This window comes from Chelonia mydas, chromosome 1, assembly GCF_015237465.2.
Source record: "Chelonia mydas isolate rCheMyd1 chromosome 1, rCheMyd1.pri.v2, whole genome shotgun sequence".
NCBI classification, from domain to species: Eukaryota; Metazoa; Chordata; order Testudines; family Cheloniidae; genus Chelonia; species Chelonia mydas.
The window spans coordinates 177,435,071-177,455,933 of NC_057849.1; positions in this window are offsets into that span (position 1 = coordinate 177,435,071).

The following is a 20,863-nucleotide window of genomic DNA, read 5'->3' on the forward strand; positions in this document are numbered from 1 at the left end:
AGTTTCTTTAGATCCAGGCTCTCTCTTCATATTGATTTACCCTGCTTAAGAACATAAAAACAGCCAATACTGGATCAGACCAATGTAGGGTGACCAGATAGCAACTGTGAAAAAACAGGACAGGGGGTTGGGGTGAAATAGGCGCATATATAAGAAAAAGTCCAAAAAAAACGGGACATCTGGTCACCCTAGACCAATGGTCCATTTAGCCCAGTATCCTGTCTTCTGACAGCGGCCAATGACAGATGCTTCACAGGGAATGAAAAGAACAGGGCAATCCCTCCCCTGTCGTGCAGCTTCTGGCAGTCAGAGACTTGGTGACACAGAGCAGGGATTGCACCCTTGACCATCTGGGATAACAGCTGTTGATAGACCTGTCCTCCATGAACGTATGTAGTTCTTTTTCTAACCCTGTCATACTTCTGTCCTTCACAACATCCCCTAGCAACAAGTTCCACAGGTTGACAGTGCATTGGGTGAAGAAGTTTCTTATGCTTGTTTTAAACCTTCTGCTTATTAATTTCACTGGGTGACCCCTGATTCTTGTGTTATGTGAAAGGGTAAATAACTCTTCCTTATTCACTTTCACCACACCATTCAGATTTTAAGCCTTTATTTTATTCCCCGCCCCCTCCAGTCATCTCTTTTACTCCAAACTCAAAAGTCTCAGTCTTTTTAATCTTGCCTCATATGAAAGCGGTTTCATACCCCTAATAATTTTTGTGGCCCTTCTCTTATTTTTTCCAGTTCTAATATATCTGTTTTCAGATGGGGTGGCCAGAACTGCGTGCGGTATTCAAGCTGTGGCATACCTTGGATTAATGTAGTAGCGTTAGGATATTTTCTGTCTTACTAAATAGTCCTTTCCTAATGGCTTCTAATATTCTATGCACCATTTTGACTGCCACTGCACACTGAATGGATGTTTTCAGAGAACTATCTGCAATGATCCCCAAGATCTCTTTCTGTGTGGTAACAGCTTATTTAGATCCCTTCATTGTATATGTATTTTTGGGATTATGACTTCCAACGTGCATTACTTTGCACATATCAACATTGAATTTCATGTGCAATCCCATTGTAACTCTTCACAGTCTGCTTTGGACTTAACTATCTTGAGTAATTTTGTATCATCTGCAAACACTGCCACCTCACTTTGCCCCCTCTTTTTTTCCAGAAAATTTCTGAGTATGTTGAACAGCACTGGTCCCAGTACAGACCCTGGGAAACCACCACTATTTACCTCTCTTCACTGTGAAAACTAACCATTTATTCCTATCCTTTGTTTCTTGTCTTTTAACCAATTACTGATCGATGAGAGGACCTTCCCTCTTACCCCATGACTGCTTATTTTGCTTAAAAGCCTTTGGTGAGGGAACTCGTCAAAGGCTGTCTGAAAATCCAAGTGCATTATATCCACTGAATCACCCTGGCCATGTTTGTTGACCCCCTCAAAGATCAGGGTCTGATTTAACAACAAAAGCTCAAAAACAAGAACTCTTCCCTGGAGCCTTAAGCCAGGCACAACTGCAAACTTCTCTGGTCTAGTCAGGGTCTTTCCTGCCTTAGCAGTCTATTCGCAGCCCTTCTTAGCTGGCGCCACTGCCCTTGTCCCAGGATCTTCCTTGTAGGAGTCTCTTACTCTCTGCAGTCTCTCTACAGCTCCTGAGCTTCTTTTCCATTTCTGCTACTTTCTGCTGCCCTTTATAGAGGTATCACCTCCTCCATAGATAGCTAGTTTTAATTAAACTGAATACTTCATCCCAGATGTAGCAGGCAGGGCTATTTTACCCGTTGGCATCAATGGGCATTTTGCCATTGGCTTCAGTAGGACCAATCTGTTTCAGCAACGCCATTTTGCCGCTCACTATAATTGGCACTAGTATGGACCATGGTCCGTGGTTCCTAAATTACATATGTCAACAGCGGCAAACCCTTAGGAAGGCTTTCTCCTACTCTGGCATTTTGTAGAAAACTTACAACCTTCCATTAAATGCAACACACCTATTAAAACAGGAAGCCACAGTAAAACTACTTGCTTCTTCCTATGCTGCCACCTCATTTTTTTTTAATTTCAGGGAATGAAAATTAGTGCAGTTTCTATGGGCAATATGCTTTCACCCATCTCTTTTTCTCATCAAAGATATCTTTTTCCCTCCAATCCAGTGAGAAAATTTCGTAACGATGAGGCCTGTGCTTCATGTATATTTCACTGCCCACACATCTGGTGATCTTTACCATTATGCTATTATGCACTTCGGCATGCCCGTGATAAAAATGCCTGAGAGATTACAATACACCTAATGTTATAAGTAACACTTAAATAGGTTTTAAAATAGGTTTTTTAAATAGGTTGCTTGTTTATTTTTTCCTTTAAATCACAGCTGGTCAGTAGAATTAAGTTATCTGTGGACAAAAGTCAAATATTTGTGTTTCAAAATAGCCCTACATTTATTTAATATTTTTAAACATTGTTCTACCTTTTATACCCAACACATGTTTCAAGGTAGATCTATAACATGGTCCAGATAAGTGCAGAGCTTTCCAGAAGGTGGTGTCTGGAGATAATTAGTCCCAAGAATCATGAAATAAGCCTTCCAAATCATTACAGACTCAAGTGTCTCCTGTTTTACACCTGTGGAACCTCATGGAAGTCATGAGTCTTAACAGGTAACTATGGGCACAGTTTCACTGTAGCATTTGAAAGAAAAACAGGGGCTGATGCTCTGCTGGTGCAACTTGTTGATAAATTGTATAGTCAATTGCTTGGCCACACTTTGGTTCAGTATGAAATATATTCACAAGACCAAATAACCACTATCAGTCAGGCTCATTGCAAAAAGCCAATAAACAACAACAAAGTATAGGAAGAAAAGTTTAATACCTGTTTCCTGGAAGCCATCTCATGAGGTGTTCTATTCACCTTATCCAGAAGATGTACTCCCAAGTTATATTCCTAAAGCCATCTTTTTATAATCTACCTGTTTACAAATAAAAGGTACAGTATGGATAAATCTAGTTTCAGATGACAATCAGCTTTCTTCCTTGTTTTTCTGATACCCTGGTATACCCCTTATCTCTTTGTTCTGAACACATGCATTCCAGGTATCAAGGACCATGAAGACAGCTCCTTATTTTGTACCAGGTAGAAGATTGATATATCTTGTTCTTTTCCTTGGGACATTCCAGTATTAGCTTGTGAGTGTAACTCCCTACCGGTTGCTATGGTAAAACAGTCATATGTCCTGATCTTAACAGCATTCCGATCTCCTTAAGCCAAAGTTTACTACTGCAGCTAATGCAAAGTGTTATGGGATACTTGACATGGATGAACAGAATATTTAACATAACTTCCGAATACTTATATTAATACTATACCCAACATATGTATTGGCTAGCATTATCATATCTCTAGTGATTACCATGGGCTTCAGTGGAGCTATGATCATTTACACCAGATGAGGATCTGCTCCACAATGCTTCCAGACATTCTTTGTATATGACTATTACTATGTTTCCTGCTCCCAACAAGTTTAAGTCTTGTTTTAATACATAGTTTTCAATTTTAACGCTTCTTGTTTAAAAAGCGTAGATACTTTGCAAAGTGCATACTCCGTTAATGAATTACATATTATACGGCTACATACAAAGAGGTTTCATTACCACAAGCTAATTACTCTCACGCTACATATAACTTGCTTGAACTATACAAAACAAGACATGGAATTATTCTAGCTATAACAAACTGAAACATAATATATTTAGACTACAGTACAGTAACTCATAACCAGAGCTGAAATGCTGCTATTCTGTTCAGTATGCAAGGAATGCCACACATTCCACAGCAGTGGGAACTGCATATAAAGTCCTATATATGTTAAAATTGCTTTAAGTGTTCCCAAATGACCGTAAAGGGGAATAAAATTGACATTTTACTGGTTCTGTCCCTCTAACTTTGTACTGATCCTGGATAATCTTTAGATGCTATAGTCCTGTGGAGGTCAGAGTTAAAAAATATCTACTGTGTCCATATGGCAGAATATTAATAGAATCCATGCAACAGCATTTACTTACTTAACTATATCGCACCTCAACATCGCAAGAGCCAATCATCATAGTGAATAGGCTATTTTGGAAATGTTTAAGATGATTTTTCAAATTGATTTGGAGCCAACATACAGCCAATTTATGACAAGCAGCAGTATATAAACACACACACACACACACTTATTCCATATGAAAATTCTGTCACCTTTTAAAGCTTCTGGACGGAACAATTTTTGAGAGATAATTGTCTCCATCATTTCATTTTACAAAAACCTTTGACAATTTTTTTCTACATGTGAACTAATTTTGAATTGAGGGGAGAAGAAAATATTGCTTTATTCTCAAAGAAACAAGCTTCCCTTATTAATGTGGTTCTCAGCATGATTGGTAAAAGCCAGGACTAAACATATAATGGTGGCAGATACTCAGTCAATTTAAAAACAAAAAGACATCCTTTTATGAATGCTTCTTTGCCCTTGAAACATCTCCCTTTTAATATAGTGTTTGTAAACGCGCTCTACATTATGGTCAAAAATATGCTTATAAAGTACAAAGCATGTGGAATACTTAAATCTTTATATTCCCTTCCCCCACTGCATTTATTGTCATTCTTTGCCATACTGGGCTGACTTATCTGCTGAGCCCAAGTTTGCACTGGGAGTATTTTAAGCAGAGGGCCACATGAGAAATAGATTTGCCCTCAGGCTGCTCTAATCTATGCCAGCTGGTTAAGGAGTTGCTGAAGTGCATTAAGGTCCAGACATCTGTCCTCTGAGCCTGTGACATACTCATGAAGGGTTGCAGGGGGAAAAAAGTGGGCATCAAAGCCAGATATTCCTGTGGAAGATTCCCTCACACTGAGAAATTTCCCAGTTTTAGAAGCCCTCCCGCTGACATCACCACCCCTCCCCCGACACCAGAAGACTACCAGCATGCAGTTTAAAAAAAATAACTATTCAAAGATTTTATAATTGTTCATGACATGTTACATTCTCAGGCAGCAGGCACATGATTTTAAGCACCAAGTCATGCATTAAGTAGAAGTCATTGTTTTCAGAAGAAACAATGGCATCTTGATGTATTAAATTTATATAATGTCACAGGAAGATACTAGGGAAGAAATCATGCTAAAAAAACCAGAAAAGTGATTTCTAGAAAAGTGTGTGCACATTACATAAGTTACTATGGTCTCCAGTATCAACCGTCACAGCTACAGTTCTGAAGAGTTTCCATTCTGATCCTGTTTTACATTGTAGCCCCCGCAATTGGAGAATGCTGATTTACAGTAATTAAGCCTCCAAAAAACACTCGAGGGAGAAGAGTATTAGTCTGATTTTACAGATGGGGAAGGGAAAATGAACAGAGAGTTTACATGGTATGGGCTCTAAGGTCATTCAGGAAGTCAAAAGCAGAGACAGGAAGTGAGCTTATATCCCCCAGCTCTCCAACCTGTGCTTTAGTCACAAGTCCATCCTCCCATTTAAGAAAGCCAAACATGAATAATTTTTTTCTTCTTCTATATTTAAATAGAATACCGTTGTAACATCTGGCTCCCCCCACCCCTATCCTCAGAAAAAGATTACTGTTTTTCCTCCTAGCCTTCAGTGGAACCAGCCCATTGAAGGCTTCCAGGCTTGGTCACAGGGATTCCTCCATAATGATGGAGAATACTTTTGCCACAGAATGAACATGCTGATGGCATAGCATTCCTCCAGAGTAACTGGATGAAATTTTGTGGCCTGTGTTATATAGGAGGTCAGATTAAATTATCCATACTGTCTTTAAAACAAATCTATAAATCTAAATCTCAACCTAGAAAGGGTGAATCAGAACTAGGGGACTAAAGGACACATTTTCTAAAAAGCCCAAAGACAGGTTTTCAGATGCTCAGCACCCACAATTGAACTAGGTTTTCAAAAGAGCTCATCTCCTATTTAAGCACCTACACAAGGGCCAGATTATCTAAAGTGCTCAACACAGTAGCTCTCATTGTGACACAGATGGCGACATTTTCAAAAGAACCCAAACCCCAATGAGCTTAGCACTTCTCAAAATTCAGCCACTTATTTGATGCCTAAATGGCAGCTGAGCAGTTCTGAAATTCTGTCCCCAAGGAAGCTCATGTAGAACTTTAAGCATGTGAGTAGTTGTCCTCTTCCTCCTCCCCCTTCCCCAATGGAACTATTCATGTGCTTAGTGTTATGCTAATGCTTTGCTAATCAGAGCCTACATCTGGGTTATAAGCAGCATAGTCCCACTCTACATTCCCAAAGGCAAACTGTTCTATCACATCATATAAAAAGCAGACATTATAAGAACTGCAGGAGGCACCTATACTTAAGCTTTATAGGAGGATCTTTTCTGTTCAAAATTTTGATTTATATATCACTCAAACTAGGTTGACCTGTGCTCTTGGCTTTTTTAGGCTTTTGTACTCTCCAGTCTCTGGCCCCTGCACTCATCAATAAGTCTTTAATAACAAGAACATAATGAAGCATCATCTGTTTTGGGTAAATGCATGAAAAACACAGCTGTGCATGAGAAAACAAGGAAAGTAAGATTTCACATGCCATTCCCATGCAGAGGACAAAAGAAACTGCATCTGTTCACTAGCAATCTCACTTTAAGCTAGCCTAGTATTTATTGCAACATTTACAACATTTTCTTTACTGATTTTTCAAAAAAAAATACAACATTCTCAAAAAATTCCCAAATAATGCCATGAGAAAGACATTTCAGTTAGTACAAAAATTACTGACAAGAAAGTAAGGCAAATGTACAAGTCTATTGCTTTATATTTTCAACTTTTCTTCCCCCCCCTGCCCCGCCCTTGCTTTAGGCACATGCACAGTAAAGTGTACAAAATTACAGAACAAAAGAATGGCCAAATTTGGTCAGACCAAAGGTCCATCTCATCCAGTATCCTGTCTTCTGACAGTGGCTAATGTTAGGTGCTTCAGAGGGAAACAACACAACAGGTAATCAAGTCATCTGTCCCCTGTCACCCATTCCCAGTTTCTTATAGAAGCCTAAGCCCTATTGACTTTCAATGAAATTTAGGCTCCTAAATGCCCAAGTCCCCCTTGGAAAATGGGATTTAGATGCACCCAAAAATGTTACTCTGAATCTGCAAATCAGTGTGACTGGTGCTCCTTACATACTTAGGTATTGTAGAACACACACACACCCATCAATATCATTTTTAAATATGACCTCATCAAGGAATTACCATCCACCATAATCCCTCCTCAGCCCACCCCCTTTTTGAAGGCGTGGGAAGACAGATAAGCATTGCAGTGTGTGCCTACCTGATCAACGGGCTCTATCAGGAGTTAAAAACTCAAGGGTCCCCTAATGCAAATATCCTGCTACTAAACCTCCTCCATTTAAATCATGAGTCTATATGCTTGACCATCTTAACTGATTTCTAGATATAAAAAGAAAGGAAGTCACTCAGGTAGTCAGGGCCCTCTCTCAAATAGTCAGTATGGGGCTCTATATGTTAAAGCTAACATCTTCACTTACCCCAAAAATTGAACTGGAAGCCAATGTAGTTCATAGAACATGGGCATGGTGCACTCACTATGAAGAGCACCACTTACATGCAGCAGAGATATAAGCTCCCCAGTGTTTGATTGGTCCCCAAGTATAGCCACATGAATGATTATTACAGAAATCCAATCTCAGTGTGACAGTAGATAACTAATAAGGCCTACATCTGGGGAAAAAGGATAGTCAGTCACAATTGACTAGAATGGGAAGTTTCAGAGTAACAGCCGTGTTAGGCTGTATTCACAAAAAGAAAAGGAGTACTTGTGGCACCTTAGAGACTAACCAATTTATTTGAGCATAAGCTTTCGTGAGCTACAGCTCACTTCATCGGATGCATACTGTGGAAAGTACAGAAGATCTTTTTATACACACAAACCATGAAAAAATGGGTGTTTACCACTACAAAAGGTTTTCTCTCCCCCACCCCACTCTCCTGCTGGTAATAGCTTATCTAAAGTAAGATAAAACCTTTTGTAGTGGTAAACACCCATTTTTTCATGGTTTGTGTGTATAAAAAGATCTTCTGTACTTTCCACAGTATGCATCCGATGAAGTGAGCTGTAGCTCACGAAAGCTTATGCTCAAATAAATTGGTTAGTCTCTAAGGTGCCACAAGTACTCCTTTTCTTGGGATGGAAAGGGGCATGTGGGGAGACGGGGAAATAGCACCTAAGAAAGGAAGAGCATATTTGAAGCTGTAGACTAAGATTTCAGCCATTGATTCCCAAGGGTGAGATTTTCCTAAGCTCTCAGCATTGGCCTAACTCTGCTCCTACTGAAATCACCCATTGGAATCTTTAACAGAGAAGATTTGCTGCCCCTCTCAAAGCAAGACTACTAAACTAGAAAAAACATTTTATAGATTTTAACAAGAAAAAAGTGGTGACTAATTCAACAAATAGGATGCTAGAATAAATAGATGCCATCTACTGTTAGAGATGCTAAAGAGAAATCTCAATTTATTGCCTACTGGAAATGGGAGGAACCAAAGATTGCTTACCTAAGCCAAAGAGTTATGCTATGCATGCAACTCTACTTCCATTGTACTGGCAGTATTGACCATTATATATGGATGTTAATATATACTGATATAGATACCATCTGTACTATTGACACTGTGGCTGGATGAGTGTGCTATGGCCTTTCAAAGCAGAAGAGATTTACTATTAGTCTTTTTTTAGTCTCCATTTTGATTTATGTAATTTGTCACCAGTGGCTACATACAGACTACAATTATAACTTGATAGGGTAAAAACTTTTAGATGGAACTTGTGTAAAAAAAGTTAATTTTGGGAAACAATGTTTTGTGGAAACGTATTGGTTTCAATGAAAACTTAGTTGGAAAAATTTATCAGGTGTAGAGGAGAGTGAGAGACTCTCTCTAAAGCCGGATAGATGGGGCACTGACATGGGAGACTCAGGTTCATGCCCCTGCCTGGATACCAGTTAGCTCTGTGTTCTTGGAGAATCAGGGAGCAGTATCCAGCCTGTCTCTGACTCATGAAAGACACCCCTCCCTCAGCCTCTGCTTGAACCAAAACCAATCAGAGAAAAGACTTGCAGAAAGCAGTGAAGGGTGGTGGGAGACACGCCTAGACCCCTCCTGACAAGGGTGACAAGATTAAAGGCAAATCCCCTAGCCTCATCTGCATCAAAAATGGGACAGAGAGGCATCTCCATTAGCATACAGAATGCAGAACAGAGAACCGCACTGTGCTCTGGGACTAGAAAAGCAGGGAAGCACTGCATCATGGGGGACCTCTGCTCCAGATGTTAATGAACCTACGCCTGCACACACCCAGCTCAGCCATTATCAGACCAATTCTAGTAATGAATCCTTGATTGATATCCAAAATACTGAAACACCCTAATTGCATTGTGAGCTCCCTGGAAGGAACATCATCCATAGCCAAGAGTGATCAGCTCCTATTGTCTAGCCTGAAGAAAACCCTTGAGTCATCAGTTTACCGATAAACAAATCTAGCATTCTCCCTTGAACCATTGTATTTTCCCTACAAAAACCCCTATTCACACTCCAGTAAGTTTTCTGATGCATGGATCCAAACTCTGCATCAGTTCCACCGGGATTTCATCTTCTCCTGGCTGGTCGTGCTGGGGGCTCTGCGGTTCTCCAGCACTCAAGACCTTGAGCTACCACCATCACCTGGGAACTCCAACCAGTTCAAGTTTCATGGAAGTGATGAGATCCCTCTCTGTGTTTTCTTTTCTACTCAGGTATAACTTTCTAACCCTGATTTGTTTGATCAGGTATAGTTTTCTATATAGGACTTTTGTAACCTTTAATAATGTAGCTTATGTTGGTTTAGGCTCTCCTTGTGTGGTTATCACTATTATTCAATAAATAACTTTTGTGGTTAAGCTGGCTGCTTCTTGCTCTCTCTCTGAACTTTACTCTTTTGTATTTTTAGCTTCCCCATTTACTCAGCAGCAACGCTTCTCTTATTTAAGCTAAAGATCCCTGTAGTGCCCAAAATACTGTGGGGTTTGCTCATCAAAGGGGTTACTACCAGAGCAATATTAACACGAAAGTGGGGACAGGGATGTGCTGAACCTGTGACATACAAGGGTGGCAGCTTGGAAGTGCTGCTCAAGCCAGACTACTTAGTCCAGGAGCATATAAGGGGTCAGCTTGAAAGTGCCGATTGACGCAGTCCACTCAGATTGCTCTGTTTTTGTGTGCGGGGGGGTTCATCTGGGGCTGGAGGAACCCAGTCCTAGGGAACCTAGGTCTGCAGAGTTGCTCCATTGGAGAGGAGACTTGCCAAAAGGAGAAGCAGAGCTCCATATGAAAACACAAGTGACATAAGCAGTACATTAATAGAATTACAGAACACCCCCCCCCAAAAGAGTAACCCTAATGAATGAGCGTACCCCAAAATGATGGGAAAATCTGGTAACTGACTCAGGCAGATCAGGAATTTGAAACTGGGTTTCCCACATCCTATGCCAGTGCCCTAATCACCAGGCTTTAGAAATCATCTCTCCTTCTCCCCCACAACTGTCCACATGAAAAAAATGTAAGGTCCCATTCTTGTGACAATGCAGAATGAAAACTAATTTCAAAACTTCAAAATGTTTTATGAACCCGAATAGTTGTTTTCCAGCCAGTCTTAATTGCAATAAAATCTCAGCTAAAAATTGACAGACTTTTTGCCACTAGAAAACTATGCCTTATAGATGCAATGCCTCCCACTGAACTCACTGTACAGTAATTGGAAAGATATAGTCCTCATCAGATGGCTTCCGAGTCAAGCAGCAGAAGGAATGAGCAGGATGCCCTGTTACATAACTGCTTGCAGTGGCTTTCCTATTTTTATTTATTTGAAGAAACAAATTGTTGACAGAATGATGACCAACTTAGAAGAACAAAGGAGCCTTAGGAAAGTTAGAAACTTAAGATGATGGAACTGTAAACCAACCAGGTGGGACATGAAGACTTAAAGGATTGATGGTTTCATTTTTTTTTTTTTTTTTAAGATGCTCAAGCCCCTCTTCTGCACCATTTCAACTGCTTAGTTACTGCCTTCACCCACATAGCAAACATAATTAACAGGTCATATGAAAGCCTGATCGGTGGCTGTCCAGTGCAGTAGTATTATATTGTCACTTTTTCCTCCCAGCTGAGAGCCAAAGTCCAGAAATGTCAGCCCAGCAGATACCTCCCACTCTTTCCCCCAACTATAAGACTATAATCAATTCTATTTAAACAAAATAGTTATACTAGACATTTTTAAAACTCTTCAGCAAAAAGGGTAATAGGATCTAAACATAGGCTTCTCCTGTCTGAGTCATTTCTAGACTTTATCACAAAAAGCAATATTTTGTTACTAGTCATTTTTCTTGATAACCATAGATGACTGATTATTTTCCTCCTACTGGTGATAATATTTGGATGCATTCTATTCCTAGTAAAATGCCCTACTTTATCTGAATAACATTCTATTTTATCATGCAAGATCCTCTGACTCCAACCCTAAACGCAAAAGAACGGAGCAGAAAATAATTCTTCTGCTCTGCTCTTCTTCTAACGCTGCTATAGAAAACTGCATGTTGTGTGTGTGTGTGTGTGTGTGTGTGTGTGTGTGTGTGTGTGTGTGTGTGTGTGTGTGTAAGTAAAGTCTTTAGGATCTAATTATGGGCTTTCCCATGATCCCCATAACCCCCATAAAAGGCCAAATGTCAAGCAATGGAGTTATTTAATATCAGATGGGACAGAGTTCAAAAAAATATATAAACAATCCTATAATCATAGGGGAAAGGGTTTGATGCTAAATGAATTATTTGGTCTGTCCTGGCTAACAGGTTCTTTCCATTTCTATCTCCCAGGAATCAGCAATTAACCTCCTCAAAGAAGTTACTGAAGATATTGTCAGTCTCAATGAAAGCATTAGGATTTTCATATATCCTTTTTTGGACACTGTTGTTCCAGAGAGGCCCCTTCTCCACCCCCATGTCTCAGTAGTCACAATCAATCCATCTACTCATTTAGAGGTTGGCACTACAGAGAGTCTCCTCAAGATGGCAGCAACGTTCTGTCACCAACTACAAGATGTGCAAGCGTGCTATAGTTTCCTTCCTTTAGACAGAATGTGTCACCTTCTTGGCACACCCACACTCCCTTGCTAGGCAAGGTAACTTACACAGTCATGAACAAGTTGTGGGTATGTCACATTTGTTCAACAGGCTATCAGGATCTCCCTTATGAACCCCATTTTCAGCATTTATCACCTACAAAGGAATCAACAAAAAATGTGTATTTAAGATCACCTTGAACCCAAACACCTTAGTCTTAAATAAGCCCACACAGTAAGCACAGAAAAGGAGCAAATTTTACTCCTGTTCTACAAAACTTTTGTCTGCAATGCTACCCAGTCATATTTTTGTACATCCACAGCATCAACCACTAGCTTTCAGTCTCTTTTTGCATGAAGTTCCTACTCCTTATATGATGCCTCCCTCCAGGTCAGTTCTCTTCTCACATGGAACAGGCACCACTGAGCAAACAGGCTGCCACAATTTGATTAAACTAGTTTAAGTTTTGGAGTGGCCTTATAGTAATCCAATCTGGAGGTCACAAAAGTTGTCCATATACAGAAATAAACAGATTCCAGAGATCAGCAAATTAGAAGTGGCCACCAGGATTAATCTGGGCTGTAAAAGTACTTCTGCATTGCAATATTCTGATGAAGGGTGATTAATTTTCCACAGTCCAATAATAGAATAAAACATCCTAAACTCTTGCCCAAAACAATCTGAATCAGCTTCATATTATCTGGATTAAGCCTAAAATCACACAACTCTCACTCCAGTTTCTACACTGGTCTGGCACCAGGAACACCACATTGTCTCACTCTGATGAAAAATCATAGCACTTAAATACAGCAATAAGCCAAAGGCACCAGACCCAAAACTACTGAACGGTCTCCCATCAGCCTATGTATGCAATGGAGCTGTAGCTATGTCAGTTCCAGGATATTAGACACACAAGGTGGGAGAGGGAATATCTTTTATTGGACCAACTTCTGTTGGTGAGGGACAAGTTTTGAAGCCACACAGAGCTCTTCAGGTCTGGGAAAGGTATCCCTTACATCAGTGGTTCTCAAGGCCGGTCCGCTGCTTGTTCAGGGAAAGCCCCTGGCGCGCAGGACTGGTTTGTTTACCTGCCACATCCGCAGGTTCGGCTGATCACGGCTCCCACTGGCCACGGTTTTCCGCTTCAGGCCGCTGGGGGAAGCGGCGCAGGCCAAGGGATGTGCTGGCCGCCCTTTCCACAGCCACTACCTTACATCACAACTAAATGTTAAACAATCTGTTCCACCTTGCATAATTTGTTAACATACATATTCTAAAGGACCATTCATTTAACCTATCAGTCCTCATCCTCAAAGGAAACCTGCATAATGTTTTCAAAAGGCAAGTCTGGGAACTTAAATTCATAACATTGCTAGACACTAAAAATCATGGACTGAACAGAGACTGAATATATGGCTTATTACAACAATCTATAACCCACTTATCACCTCTTTTTGTCCTATGACAGCAGAGGTGTTAACAGGCCACTCTACTTTGAATGGTTCCTTAGAACATGTACGAACTACTTATTGTAAACAATCTGTTCTGCTTTGCATTCATTTGTGACACTCAGGGTACCTTTCCCACGCCCAAAGGGGTCTGTGTGGCTGGTCCAACAAAAAGATATTATCTCACCTCCATGCTCTCCCATCAACATCACATACATGTTGGAGTGGCAAGGGAATTTTAAGAATACATTTTAAAAATTTAATAGGAGCGTTCAAAAGCATCATCTTAAACAATTGTGAAGGTGCAACTTACAAGGAGCAATCATGTCTGCTCCAAACTAACAGCAAGTCATCACAATATTGTTATTTACAAGCTTCCTAACTAAATTTAAGTAAACATGTTTTTTTCACAATATTATGGAACATAGTAGGCATAAAACTGATGAGGTGTTTAGTTTTTTTGGTATGACAGTAGTAGTGACAGAACTCTCAAGACAGCTCAGTAATTATCCAATGCTGATCCCTCAGGTCTCTCTATAAGGAAAGAATGAAACCTATCCACTTCTGCTGGGATCTATAATTGGTGTCCGTGAAACATTACGCTGAAGAGAATCAAGGCTGCAGATAGATCTAAGAGAATCAGCATGAATACCTGAACTTTGTCCATCATTAGAAATTGATTAATACGGAGTGAAATGAACATATACTAGTATAACCAGGATTAAAACTAAAAGTGTGCAGACCATAGATAAGGGGGTAGGAGAATAACTCTCCCTGATATCCATAGCCAAAAGAGACAGGCTGGAGACCTAGCAATAGTTAGCAGATGCTTTCTGGGGCAAGGGCATAACAACCTGTAAAAAACCACACACTAGCACTCTGTTTATCCTGTGGAATGCATTGCAGATCTCTACAAATAAACCTAACCCCTTCGTTCCTGATTTTACAAGCCCAAGGGATATGTGGTCCAAACGGCAAAGTTACAGGAAACTCCAATACAGGCACCTCAGCAGCACGGGCACAACCTTAGTTAGTTTCTCTTTCATCAACCCATGAGTCCTACCCCTGCTCCTGGGGACTTCCTGTCGCTTCTAGGCTCAGCATACTCTGATCAAGTTGATTCTTCCCCTGGTTCCGAGGGGCTTCTCCAGAAGCTTTCCGGCAACTCAGCAGGTTCTCCAGCTCTTGCCATTCCTCCCAACAGCTCTCCTCAGAATGCAGCAGCAACAGGTCCTGGTTATTGCCCTCCTTCAGCTCTTCTCCTCAGGCAACTTCTCTGCCGCTCCTTCTGCTCTCAAGAAGCTCTCACCTGCTCCTTCCTGACTCTCCCAGTCTGCTCCCTTTACGTGGCTCAGGTGCTCTCTCAAGCCCAATGGGTAGGCTTTCACACCAGACCCTGCTCTCTCTTAAAGGGGCTGGTCACCCTGTGACAAGCAGATGATGGGGGGGGGGGGGGAGAGGCAGGAAACAAATAGCATGGCTAGAATCTCATGGTACATTTCTTCAATCCTTATTTTGAGTAGACTGTGCAGATGGGAAAGCACTATTCAATGCAATAAGGGTTGCAGAATCAGGCCCTCAGCGAGCAAAACTAGTAAAAATTTAGTCTAAAAGAACACAGTATCAGTCCCCTCCAGATACAGACTTGTCCCAGGGGATGTGTGGTCAGTCCATTCACAACCTTTTAAAAATGAGTTAGAAATTTCATTGGAATTAGACATGTTTGATTAAGATTCCAGGCCACAATAGACCTGATTCACCATACCTAGCACCCTTCATCTCAAGAGATCCTGATGTACTTTATAGGCTGAATGTTTATAGACCAGTCCTTCACAAATGCAGCTTCCTCTTGGGCATGACACATCAGCCACGTTGCACCAGCAACACTGCCCAACCAATTTTAGAAAGGGAGTTGAAGAATATCTTCTCCAAGTGAAATTATAAAGGGAATTTTTCATAGTCAGGATGTAACTACCCAGGACAGAATTTGGTCAGGAACCAGAAATCAACACCCCCTCTGCGAAAAGTGATAAGAGATCTTTAACGGTCAGTGGGCAGGGCTTTGTTTTCAGCCTCCTATGAAAGAGGTTTCCTCAAGAAGCACAGTGCCTCCTCGTACTATTTTCAAGTAACAGGATGCTTCGGTATGTACTCAGGTGTCACTGACTGAAGTACGTGAATCTTTCCCACAGGACTCCCACCCAGATGCTACAGGGGCCCCACTATGCTTAACTTCTATTTCATTAGACCCCTCAGCTTATGATAGAGGACAAGGTGGTATGGATTTCTGTTTATGTAAATTGTGGGCTATGAAGCATTTCAAAGCCCATGAAAGAAGACAGTGGAGAAAAAAAGAGGGGTGGGGGGTATGAGGTGAGAAGAATTGGACACCATTATTTGTGATGGCTACATGACATCACTATATTCTGAAATCAAATCCCCAGATGCAACCTCCCCCCTCTCAATGCTTTTTTTGTTTTTATTTTTTTTTAATATTAACACCTATTTTTCATATTCTCCGTTCTCCCTTCTGGTGGCAGTTGCGTAGATCTGACAAATGCCTGAAAACTTTCAACTCTGTATTCGTCTTTGCTTTCTCAATTACTGTTAACTTCTTAAAAGCTTCTCTCAAAAGCATCACTTAAGATGAAATATTGACAGATTTTTCAAGTATTACACAGGTAATATTGCTACTATTTATGTTGCTTGCCCTGTTTTAATGCATATCGTTATTGCTTCTAGATTACACTAATAGGCAGATACTTTAGAGAATAATATTCACAAATGACCCCATTGTTCAGTATGCTACATCCCATCCATTTACTCATAGCAATAAATTCAATCATATTACTCCAGCTATGGCAGACTTACACCTGCTTCCTATTAGTCAACGCATTGACTTTAAAATTTTACTCAGAGTTTTTCATTACCTATCTGAATCATCCCTTTTAAACCTATCAGAATTGGTCTCCATTTACACATGCCCTCAATCCTTGCTTTCTAATAATAAATCTCAAATTCATCAGCCCCCTTGTCAGGTCTCTCATCCATAGGTAACAAAGCATTCACCTGTTATGCCTGAGCTGTGGAATTCCCTGAACTGAACTCTCATCTCCAAATCCCTTGAGCTGTTAAAATACCTCTTTGATACCTACTTATTAAAATTTGCTTTTAATATTTGATCCACTGCTGACACATGCTGTAGGCTTGACTGGTATAAAAATATTTTTTTAGTTTCCTTAGTGCATGGCAAGTCCACTGACATTTTCTACAGCGAAAGGGGTTTTTTTAATGCATTTTATTGGTGTTCCATACATACTCAGTTCTCTTCCATTTTTCATTTCTAGGTTAAACTTTTCTTCATCTGCTTTAGTCTGATCTCTAGACTAAAGTCTACATGAACAATTTGCTATTATAAGAAGTTAACAGACCAGGAAAGATGCAGCAACGTTGACTAGCTCAATCTCTTTAGATTGCCTTGGCTATGGAGGAGTAATATAATAAAAAAAAAAATAGCACATCAGGGCATTTTACAAACATTAACAAGTTAAGCATGAGGGAGTTAAGCATTATCCCCAAGAAAACTGAGGCAGAGTGAGTGACTTGTCAAAGGACACATGCCAGAGTCTGTGATGGAATTCGGATGTCCCAGTTATCTGCTTAGACCATACCTGTTTATTTGCACCTGATGCGTCTGTCTCTTTCCGAGCTATATTGAATTGAATCAGTCTCCATTCTATCACCTTTTGGAAAGTCACCTTTAATTTAAAAAAGTCCCTTATTATTTGAATATTCTAAATTAAAAGCATACACAGCTTTGAGCATAGTGGAATTATTGTTCCTAAAGGCAGGTACAATCTTGATTCAGAATCTTCCCACAAGTAACCTGCATTTCATCTCACTGATTCAGGGACAAGGCAATAGTTATTCTGAGAACTAATGACAAGCAGCAGTAAAAAGCAACACATGTTTTTATACTTTGGGGTATTGCTTCATCCTTGAACGTGTCTTTTTAATCCCAGAAATAAATTGTTTGGTATAAACTGCTGTATAGATGCAACACCATAGAAAACTAAAAACCCATTTTTAGGAATTGCCTGCAGAAGGAAGTTAATAGGATACTGTCTGCCTCTTTTGGTAAACTCACTGCCGTGTGGGGTAGAAGGTTAATATCAGAGTGTGATACTCTATGAAATTTAACAGCAGGTGGAGCTCCGCAGAGTATATTTGTAGAAAGTGAGTATGAGAGTGGGATTTATTGTCTGGTCAAGTGACATGGCTGCTCTTTAAAAAAATCCTGCGAATAGAGAATTTTTTGAAGATGGATTCAGCACACGGCAAGTAAGACAACTGATCACCTTCTGACGATGCCTTGCAATCATCAAGCTACAGCACAAGTTCTGTTGAGTTTTGAAGGGTCTCCTCCAATACTTGGACTCCTTTTCAGGCCCTTTGGTAAGGGAGGGAGAAATCCGAAACTTCTGGCTCAGACCAAGAAAGAGGAAGGGCAAAGGAGCATGCATACTACTTCCCCTGGGAACGATATGCCTAAGCAGGGAACTATAGAAGCAGGAGGAGGGAGGTGGCCCTGCTTCTGTATATGGCATTAGCGAGACCCTTACTGGAATAGTGTGTATAATTCTGACATCCACATTTCAAAAACAAGGTTGAAAAATTGGAGAGGGTTCATAAAATAGTTATATGACTGATTTGAAGACTCAGAAACCAACCTTATAAACAAGAGACATTTAGTTTATTCAAGAGAAGGTTGAGAGGTAACTTGATCAGAGTTTCAAGTACCTACATGGGGAAGAAGTTAGGGACACTAGACAGATATTTGCCTAATATAGCAGATGTAGAAGAAAAAGGCATAACACAATTGACAATTAGAAGCTGAAGCCAGAGAAATTCAGATTAGAAAAAAGGCAAAAAAAATTTTATTTGACAGTGAGAATAGTTAACCATTGGAACAACTTACACACGGGGACATGGTGGGGTCTGTCACTTGCAATCTAACAGATATGCTCTAGCTCAAATAGCAGTTACGTTCCCGAAGCAGAAACTACTAGGCGAGGTACTATGGCCTGTATTATGCAGAAAGTCAAATTGCATCATCATAATGGGGCTTTTCTACCCTTGATCTATGTCAGTCATTAGCTGTGGGTCAACGCTGGAGAGATGTTCTGTTTCCTGGCTTGATATCACTGCTTCTCTCCTCTGGTTTTGAGGGAAGGAAGGGTTTGGATTACATTATTACCTTACTGGTTTCAGGTTAGCAGACTTTCTTTAGCTGAAGAGCTGCCATAGCCACAGTGCTTGAACCAAATATGCGACACCAATTTTAGTATTTTTATCTGCTACTGCAGAGCTGCTTAGTGTAACACCACTTTTTTTTTTCAGGTTATGATCCACAAGCCAAAACTATAAACTCCAAATATCTTGATTTGGCCTTGTGATCCTCTCTACAAATACATTCTCCCAAATGTAGTCCTTGCCAAAGATTAGAAAGTCTCTTATGGAGTCTCCACTGAATGTTTTCCACCTCCATTCATCCTGGGATTTGCTGCTTTGGATGCACTTTCAGTTTTTCTTGTACCACATTCACAACTTAAAAGTAACAATGAAGGTATAAAAACAATGGTGGTCTCCCATCTCACATTTGCAGCTTACTTGCAAACAAACATCCCCACCCCCACTCCCTGGATCTATCTGCTCTTAATTCACATTTAACAACCATGGCTTTCACATGGATTGTCTGGCTAGGTGTGTTTAATCTTAATTCAGTTCACGGTCTGATTTAAGAGAAGCAAGTCTTATTTTTTATATTATAACTCCTTGTTAACATTGTTGTATGCTATATAAAAAATGAAGTCACAGTTTAATGTCTGTCACACACCATGCTTGCCATCTGAGCACTTCACAGAGCCAAAGTGAACATAGATTCACAGATTCATAGATATTTAGGTCAGAAGGGACCATTATGATCATCTAGTCTGACCTCCTGCACAATGCAGGCCACAGAATTTCACCCACCACTCCCACAAAAAAACCTCACACCTATATCTGTGCTATTGAAGTCCTCAAATTGTAGTTTAAAGACCTCAAGGAGCAGAGAATCCTCCAGCAAGTGATCCGTGCCCCATGCTACAGAGGAAGGCGAAAAACCTCCAGGGCCTTCCAATCTGCCCTGGAGGAAAATTCCTTCCCAACCCCAAATATGGCGATCAGCTAAACCCTGAGCATATGGGCAAGATTCATCAGCCAGATACTACAGAAAATTCTTTCCCAGGTAACTTGGATCTTACCCCATCTAAAACCCATCACAGGCCATTGGGCCTATTTACCATGAATATTTAATTACCAAAGCCATGTTATCCCATCATACCATCTCCTCCATAAACTTATCGAGTTTAATCTTAAAGCAAGATAGATCTTTTGCCCCCACTACTTCCCTCGGTAGGCTATTCCAAAACTTCACTCCTCTGATGGTTAGAAACCTTCGTCTAATTTCTAATCTAAATTTCCTAGTGGCCAGTTTATATCCATTTGTTCTTGTGTCCACATTGGTACTGAGTTTAAATAATTCCTCTCCCTCTCTGGTATTTATCCCTCTGATATATTTATAGAGAGCAATCATATCTCCCCTCAACCTTCTTTTAGTTAGGCTAAACAAGCCAAGCTCCCTGAGTCTCCTTTCATAAGACAAGTTTTCCATTCCTCGGATCATCCTAGTAGCCCTAGTAACATAAAGAGAGCTCATCTCTTTTCGCCTGTTGTGTAGCAAGGTGGTCGCTGTTTGTATGTGTTTGAATGAGATTGCTTAGGGGTGACTAGGGAGAGGTTGGTTTTACATTTTGTACTGAAGATGGAAGTTGATGAAATGCACAGAAAATGGATGCTAGACTCCAACTGTACATGGAAATTAATTTGAAAAAAAAAAAAAAAGCATCACAAGGGGGGGGGGGGGGGGGGGGGAACCCTACATTTTATCTCTTACATTATGCATGAGAACCTGCAAGGTCAGAAATGTGAAGCCAGTGTCTGAATCTAATGGCTAGTGTACCAGTAACTATTACAGGAATATAGGCAACGGAACTGGTTAAAGATAGATCAGACTTAAACAAAACATTTCAGTGTGTACTAAGGTTTTGGAAGATTTGCTATGAAATCTAGGTAAAAATAACCAAAATATACTGTATGTTTAGTAGGAGGTCCAATCTGAA